We start from the raw sequence: 8510 nt of genomic DNA, 5'->3' as shown, positions 1-8510 counted from the left end.
GTTGTCACATAGGCAAATTTGCTAAGTTGGAATCGATGTTACTCTTGAAGTTACTCCCACTATGGCCAGTCTGAGTCCAAAATATTCTGTGAAAAAGGTCAAGATGGCCAACACTGATAGCTGAACGCGGAGCGCACGCCAACCTATGGAGGTTCCCGAAAATTGCCTTCTATTAGTGACATTTTTTACTCAGAAAGGTGATTTAAATCCCCGGCCTCTCCATCAGTCGGTGCATACAGTCATCTTTATTAATTATTCAACAAAGATCTGACAAGAATATACATCAAGTCATCCAAAGCCACCACTTACACCTAACAACTCGACAATATGGAGTGCCCTCTCTCCCACCATTTAGAACTGAGGTCATCACCGATCTGCCCGCATGACATATAAGGAGCCTACACTCGGTGCAGCAAATCTAACGCGTACACCACACACACATGTTTTAGAAGCCGCCACCACCATCGAACCGCTAACCCATGTCCAGAAAAGAGATCGTGCATCATCCTTACCAGGCCGGCCATCTGTCGATGCCACCACGGCGACGAACAGCGCTACCGCCTTGCGCTCGTCCATTCAGACGCATATGTCGCCGAGACTCGGCTGCACCATGCCGCCAAGATCCACTATTGTAGACACGGTATATCCGACGCCGCTTCACCTACAACCTCCACACCACCGCCGCCGATGGAGCCCTTGCCATGCAGGTTCCACCACCCATAGCAACTTTCCCCCGAACACCCAAGCCTCGCAAGATGGCGCCCTCATGGAGGGATACGACGTCCAGGCTGCCGGTGCCCAATCCAAGACAAATTTTGGACTCTCGTCCGGGAGGTGGTCGGGGCTGGATAGGAGGGACCTCGGCTTCGCCTACAAGGAGGGTAATGACATCAAGAGCCGCCGCAGATGTTGGGCTGAACCAGCCGACCAAAGTCTCCTCTGGTCCCCATCTAATGAAAGCACAACCTCATCATGCTACTAATTTGGCCCGATCTTTCACGATACAATGAACTCCTCCGAATTCAGCTGATAAAATCTCCCAATTACGCGAGCAGTACACATAACCCAAAGATGGGGTAACGGGAACCAATGGACAATCCCTCGACACAAGAACCTCCCGCCCAAGTAGACGTAACCAGCATGCAACTCATGAGAAACGACAGACCTCGAGGGAAGTCGACCCTTTTGTGCAAAAGAAAATTCACCATCATAATGATAAGTTAATTGTCTCCTATCCGTCCATGATTTTTCCAACAATATAGAACACACATGCATATGCATAGGAAGCACATCACACACAACTAGATCATCATATCCACATAAAGGGAAACTACTTCGACGCGATGCATGATCTTGATAAAACTCCGACATGCACACGCATAAAGCATTGGTACCAAGGCAAGGCACGCAATGGATCCTTCTTCATTGCCATCTCTATTTGCGAACTACAATCTTTCCTCATGATAAATAAAAATATCTACCGTAACTGGAAGAAAATAACTTTACCGTGAACAACCTTTGTTCTGAATACCAACTGATGAAAGCACAACCTCGCCGTGCTACTGATTTGGCCCGATCTTTCAAGATACATTGACCTCCTCTGAATTCAGCTGGTAAAATATCCCAATTACGCGAGTTGTACAGGTAACCGGAAGATGGGATAATGAAAACCAATGGACAATCTCTTGACACACGAAGAACCTCCTGTTGAAGTAGACGTAACAAGCACGCACCCCATCGGAAATGACAGACCTTGAGCGAAGTGTAACTTTCACACAGAAAATTTATACAAAATAAATAACAGCGACACCCGAAGACGGCCGCTTCATGGTCGATACACGACGTTATCTAAACTCAAAAAATATAACATCCTTCTACAAAGAGCCTACCATTACTATATATACCAGTACAGCTAGCCGACTCGAACTTGCCTAATAAGTTAGACCAAACAAAAATTTGTTTATATCTAACTCTCGACCAACACCTAAGGAAGTAAATCTGATCACAAGCTTTAACTTAGCAAGTAATCATTACAATTTATATATTTAAAGTAATTAAACACAATTTCCTGGCAGCCCCATCCAATGTTTCTCAAGGACAGCAAATGCCACCATTTAAACCTGCTCACGTATACATATATCTCCGGCGGCCTTGATCGTAAGAAGTAGTAACCGACTAGGATACTTCCGTTAGTCTCAATCAAAAGGTATCACATCCATGTATAGTCTTGTTGTGTACGTGGCAACCAAAAGATACAACCAAGTTGACGCATGCCTTGATCAAACATGTATGTGTTGGAATTATTTTCTTCCTTCTCTAATATCCAAGCATGCATTGTGTATTTTGATACAGAAGAAAATTGTGGTTCTAATTCAACCTTCATTTTCTCCTGATCAAAACGCCTCACGTTATCGCAAACAGTGACGAGCGAAACTGCCTCAACTTAAACCAGACCAACGTCGTGTATGTCATGGTGGTGGACGGTACAAATAGAACTAGTGTTGGTCATATCATCCTCTCCCCCTTGAAACGAAACCGTCCTCGGTTTCAAGTCTATCTCCCCAGCATATGCATCTGCATAAACTATCGAGGCCAAAAATACCAATGGTATCTGGAAAAAACAATTTTACCGTGAACAACCTTTGCTCTGAATACCGACTGATGAAAGCACAACCTCGTCGTGCTACTGATTTGGCCTTATCTTTCACGGTACGATGAACTCCTTTGAATTCAGTTGATAAAATCTCCTAATTACACGAGCAGTACACATAATCTGAAGATGGGGTAATGACAACCAACGGACAATCCCTCGACGCATGAAGAACCTGCTGTCGAAGTAGACGTAGCCAGCATGCAACCCGTCGGAAATGATAGACCTCTAGCGAAGTGTAACTTTCACACAGAAAATTTATACAAAATAAATAACAACGGCACTTGAAGACGGCCGCTTCATGATCGAAACACGACGTTGTCCAAATTCCAAAATATAACCTGCTTTTACAAAGAGGGTACCATGACTATATATATCAGTACCGCTAGCCGACTCAAACTTGCCTAATAAGTCGACCAAACAAAAACTTCTTTATCTCTAAGTCTCGACCACCACCTAAGGAAGTAAATCTGATCCCAAGCTTTAACTTAGCAAGTAATCATTAGAATTTAAATACTTAAAGTAATTAAACACGATTTCCTGGCCGGCCGCCCCGATCCAATGTTTCTCAAGGGCAGCAAACCCCACCAGTTAAACCTGATCACGCACACATAAATCTCCGGCGGCCTTGATAATGAGAAGTAGTAACCAATAAGGCTTCTTCCATTAGTCTCAATCAAAAAGTATCCTGTCCATGTATACTCTTGTTGTGGACGTCACAACCAAAAGAAACAACCAAAGGAAAATAAGCACAAGAGGACACTTGAGCTGGATGGTACCTGCAATATTTATGGAAGTGCTGTTGAAAATGCTCACCATGCTACTGTAACATGCACAAAACAGAGAGCACTTTGAGAGGAAATGTGTAAAATTTGGAAACTACCTGAAGTTAAGTCGCTCTTGCTTTTCTCCCCTGATTGGCTATTGCAAAACTTGAGCTTATGCCCTGGCGAGATGAAGGAGAAGTTTATGCTTGTGCTGTGGAGGGCATGGCACCTAAGAGATGACGTAATTCATAACAAAGGCAAGGCTACTGTTTGGGATTCAGTGAGTTTCTTGAAAAGCTATAGGGAGTGTTTATCAGCCCCAAATCTGATTGCAAATGATGCCAAAGGAAAGCAGAAAATGCATGAAATTCAAATGCAGCATACGAGTCATCCTCGACATGCTATTAGATGGGCAAAGCCTTCTGGAAATCACATAAAAGTTAACGTCGATGCTTCTTTCATACCAGCTTCTGGTTTAGCTGCGCTCGGAGCTATTGGCAGAGATAGTTCGGGTGCGGTGGTCTTCTCAGCGGGCTGCTGCTTTCATGGATGTACTGAAGCTGAGGAAGCTGAAGCTCAGGCCTTGTTGTTTGGCCTCACCCAGGCACACAGATTAGCTTTGAACAATGTGATTTTTGAATCAGATTGTTCCGCTGTAGTAACTGCTGTGAATGATTGCAACACTAATAGAGCCAGTTGGTGGGCCTGCTATGTGAAAGTGAAGGAAATGTTCAGAGAGTTTGAATCATGCACAGTATCCAAAATCTACAGAGAATGCAATGTGGCCGCACATGAGCTAGCTGCCTTTGCTAGAGTGAATGGTGATTTTTGTATTCTAGCTGATGTGCCACAGGGTTTGATGCATGTAATTAACTCTGATTGTAACCCAGCTTATGTGTTTTAATGAGATTTCCTTTTCCTAAAAAAAACAACCTAGTTGACGCATGCCTTGATCAAATGTTTATGTGTTGGAATTATTTTATTTCTTTTTCTAATATCCAAGCATGCATTGTGTATTTTGGCACAACAGCAAATTTTGATTCTAATTCAACCTTCATTTTCTCCTAATCAAGACGCCTCACGTTATCACGAGCGAAACTGCCTTAACTTGAACCATACCAACGTCTTATAAGTCATGGTTGTCGACAGTACAAATAGAACTAGTGTTATCCATATCATCCTCTCCCCCTTGAAATGAAACCGTCCTCGGTTTCAAGTCTATCTTCTCAGCATATGCATCCGCAGAAACTGTCGAGGCCAAAAATTCAGCATATTGAATGTCCACGTCTGCTTCCTCTTGGTCATTGAGTACCTTCACATGAATTGCTTCCTGAGCATGATCACGCCTTTGGCGATCTGCCATATATTGTTCCAGGGTATATGAGTTAAGTAGTATACGTCGAGCCTTTCATACAAAAGAAAATTCACCATCATAATGATAAGTTAATTGTCTCCTGTCCGTCGAGGGTTTTCCCAACAGTATAGAACACACATGCATATGCATAGGAATCACATCATACACGACTAGATCACCATATCCGCATAAAGGGAAAATACTTCGACGCGATGCATGATCTTGAAAAAACTTGTCTGTCCACCAAAGCTCGTATGGTTCTGGATGTTCAATCAACGGCAAGTTCCAAGCATCAACTACAGTCTTACTCACCAAATTCATACTGGAATAGAAATTCATTAAGATGGCACAACTAGCTGGTCCAACACGCACACGCATAAAGCATTGGTACCAAGGCAAGGCACACAATGGATCCTTCTCCATCGCCATCACCTTTTGCGAACTACAATCTTTCCTTATGTTAAATAAAAATATCACTTGTAAGTGGAAGAAAACAATTTTACCGTGGACAACCTTTGCTCCAAATACCAACTGATTGAAAGCACAACCTTGTCGTGCTACTGATTTGGCCCGATCTTTCATGATACAATGTACTCCTCTGAATTCAGATGATAAAATCTCCCAATTACGTGAGCAGTACATGTAATCGGAAGATGGGGTAAGACAACCAACGGACAATCCCTCGACACACAAAGAACCTCCCGCTGAAGTAGACGTAACCAGCACGCAACTCATCAGAAACGACAGACCTCGAGCCAAGTGTAACTTCCATACTGAAAATTTATACAACATAAATAACAGCGACACTCGAAGACGGCCGCTTCCTGGTCGATACACGACCCTGTCTAAACTCCAAAGTATAACCTGCTTTTACAAAGAGGGTGTCATGACTATATATAACAGTACAGCTAGCCGACTTAAACTTGCCTAATAAGTCGACTAAACAAAAATTTCTTTATCTCTAACTCTCGACCTAAACCTAAGGAAGTAAATCTGATCACAAGCCTTAACTTAGCAAGTAATCATTAAAATTTAATTACTTAAATTAATTAAACATAATTTCCTGGCAGCACCCATCCAATGTTTCTCAAGGAGAGCAAATCCCACCATTTAAACCAGGTCACGTACACATAAATCTCTGATGGCCTTGATCATGAGAAGTAATAACCAATTAGGATTCTTCTGTTAGTCTCAATCAAAAGGTATCTTGTCCATGTATACTCTTGATGTGGACGTGGCAACCAAAAGAAACAACTTAGTTGACGCATGCCTTGATCGAATCGTGTATGTGTTGGAATTATTTTCTTTTTTTTCTAATATCCAAGCATGCATTGTGTATTTTGGCACATCAGCAAATTTTGATTCTAATTCAACCTTCATTGTCTCCTTATCAAGACGCCTCACGTTATCGCAAACAGTGACGAGCGAAACTGCCTTAATTTGAAGCAGACCAACGTCTTGCATGTCATGGTTGTCGATGGTACGAATAGAACTAGTGTTGTCCACATCATCCTCTCCCACTTGAAACGAAACCGTCCTCAGTTTCAAGTCTATCTTCTCAGCATATGTATCCGCAGAAACTGTCGAGGCCAAAAATTCAGCATGTTGAATGTCCACGTCTGCTTCCTCTTGGTCATTGAGTACCTTCACATCAATTTCTTTCTGAGCATGATCACGCCTTTGGCGATCTGCCATGTATCGCTCCAGGGTATATGAGTCAAGTAGTATAAGTTGAGCCTTTCGTACAAAAGAAAATTCACAAACGTAATGATAAGTTAATTGTCTCCTTTCCATCCAGGGTTTCCCAACAGTATAGAACACCCATGCATATGCATAGGAATCACATCACACACGACAAATCACCATATCTGCATAAAAGGAAAGTACTTCGACACGATTCATGATCTTAATCAAACTTGTCCGTCCACCAAAGCTCGTATAGTTCTGGATGTTCAATCAACGGCAAGTTCAAAGCATCAATTATAGTCTTACTCGCCAAATTCATACTGGAATAGCAATTCATTAACACGGCACAACTAGCTGGTTCGACACACACACACACATAAAGCAATGGTACCAAGGCAAGGCACGCAATGGATCCCTCTTCATCGCCATCACCTTTTTGCGAACTACAATCTTTCCTCATGATAAATAAAAATATCAATCGTTAGGGGAAGAAAACTAGTTTACCGTGGACAACCTTTGATCCAAATACCAACCGATGAAAGCACAACATTGTCGTGCTACTGATTTGGCCTTATCTTTCACGATACAATGTACTCCTCTGAATTCAGCTAATAAAATCTCCCAATTACGCGAGCATTACATGTAACCCAAAGATGGGGTAACGACAACCAACGGACAATCCCTCGACACACGGAGAACCTCCCGCCTAAGTGGTCTTAACCAGCACGCAACCCGTTGGAAATGACAGACCTCGAGCCAAGTGTAACTTCCACACCGAAAATTTATAGAGAATAAATAACAGCGACACCCGAAGATGGCCGCTTCATGGTCGGTACACGACGCTATCTAAACTCCAAAATATAACCTGCTTTTACATACAGGGTACCATAACTATATATACTAGTACAGCTTGCCGACTCAAACTTGCTTAATAAGTCAGACCAAACAAAAACTTCTTTATCTCTAACTCTCGACCAACACCTAACGAAGTAATCTGAGCACAAGCTTTAACTTAGCAAGTAATCATTAAAATTTAATTACTTAAAGTAATTAAACATAATTTCCTAGCAGCCCCTATCCATTGTTTCTCAAGGAGAGCAAATCCCACCATTTAAACCAGCTCACGTACACATAAATCTCCGATGGTCTTGATCATGAGAATTAGTAACCAATTAGGATTCTTCTGTTAGTCTCAATCAAAAGGTATCTTGTCCATGTATACTCTTGATGTGGACGTGGCAACCAAAAGAAACAACCTAGTTGACGTATGCCTTGCTCAAACGTGTATGTGTTAGAATTTTTCTTTTTTCTTTTTCTAATATCCAAGCATGCATTGTGTATTTTGGCACAAGAGCAAATTGTGATTCTAATTCAACCTCCGTTTTCTTCTGATCAAGACGCCTCACGTTATCGCAAACTGTGACTAGCAAAACTGCCTTAACTTGAACCAGACCAGCGTCTTGTATGTCATGGTTGTCGACGGTACAAATAGAACTAGTGTTGGCCATATCATCCTCTCCCCCTTGAAACGCAACCGTCCTCGGTTTCAAGTCTATCTTCTCAGCATATGCATCCGCAGAAACTGTCGAGGCTAAAAATTCAGCATGTTGAATGTCCACGTCTGCTTCCTCTTGGTCATTGAGTACCTTCACATCAATTGCTTCCTGAGCATGATCACGCCTTTGGCAATCTGGCATGTATCGCTCCAGGGTATATGAATCAAGTGGTATAAGTCGAGCCTTTCGTACAAAAGAAAATTCACCATCATAATGATATGTTAATTATCTCTTGTCCGACCAGGGTTTTCCCAACAGTATAGAATACGCATGCATATGCATAGGAATCACATCATACACGATTAGATCACCATACCCGCACAAAGGGACACTACTTCGACACGCTGCATGATCTTGATAAAACTTGTCTGTGCACCAAAGCTGGTCTGGTTCTACATGTTCAATTAATAAAGTATATGTTAAGTGAGGATTGACATCAAAAATAAATTCATGAATCCTTGGGTTTGCTTTATCAGATGGTTGTGTCCTTTGGATTT

At 42.2% G+C, this 8510-nt stretch overlaps 1 long non-coding RNA gene across 2 annotated transcripts; it reads right to left on the bottom strand.

Moving 5' to 3' along the window:
- Positions 1–2952: 2952 nt before the first annotated feature.
- LOC123082552 (uncharacterized) lies at positions 2953–4064 on the bottom strand. 2 transcript variants are annotated; one of them, XR_006439054.1, is made up of 3 exons: positions 3882–4062; positions 3534–3596; positions 2953–3429 (listed from the first exon to the last, which is right to left on the bottom strand). It is a non-coding gene; the product is annotated as an uncharacterized lncRNA (long non-coding RNA). The 2 variants fall into 2 exon arrangements; XR_006439053.1 differs by having other exon boundaries at positions 3534–4064.
- Positions 4065–8510: the final 4446 nt, after the last annotated feature.

Source organism: Triticum aestivum, chromosome 4A, assembly GCF_018294505.1.
Source record: "Triticum aestivum cultivar Chinese Spring chromosome 4A, IWGSC CS RefSeq v2.1, whole genome shotgun sequence".
Taxonomy (NCBI): domain Eukaryota; kingdom Viridiplantae; phylum Streptophyta; class Magnoliopsida; order Poales; family Poaceae; genus Triticum; species Triticum aestivum.
Note: the sequence above shows the minus strand (reverse complement) of the source record. Positions and strands in the feature narration are given on the sequence as shown.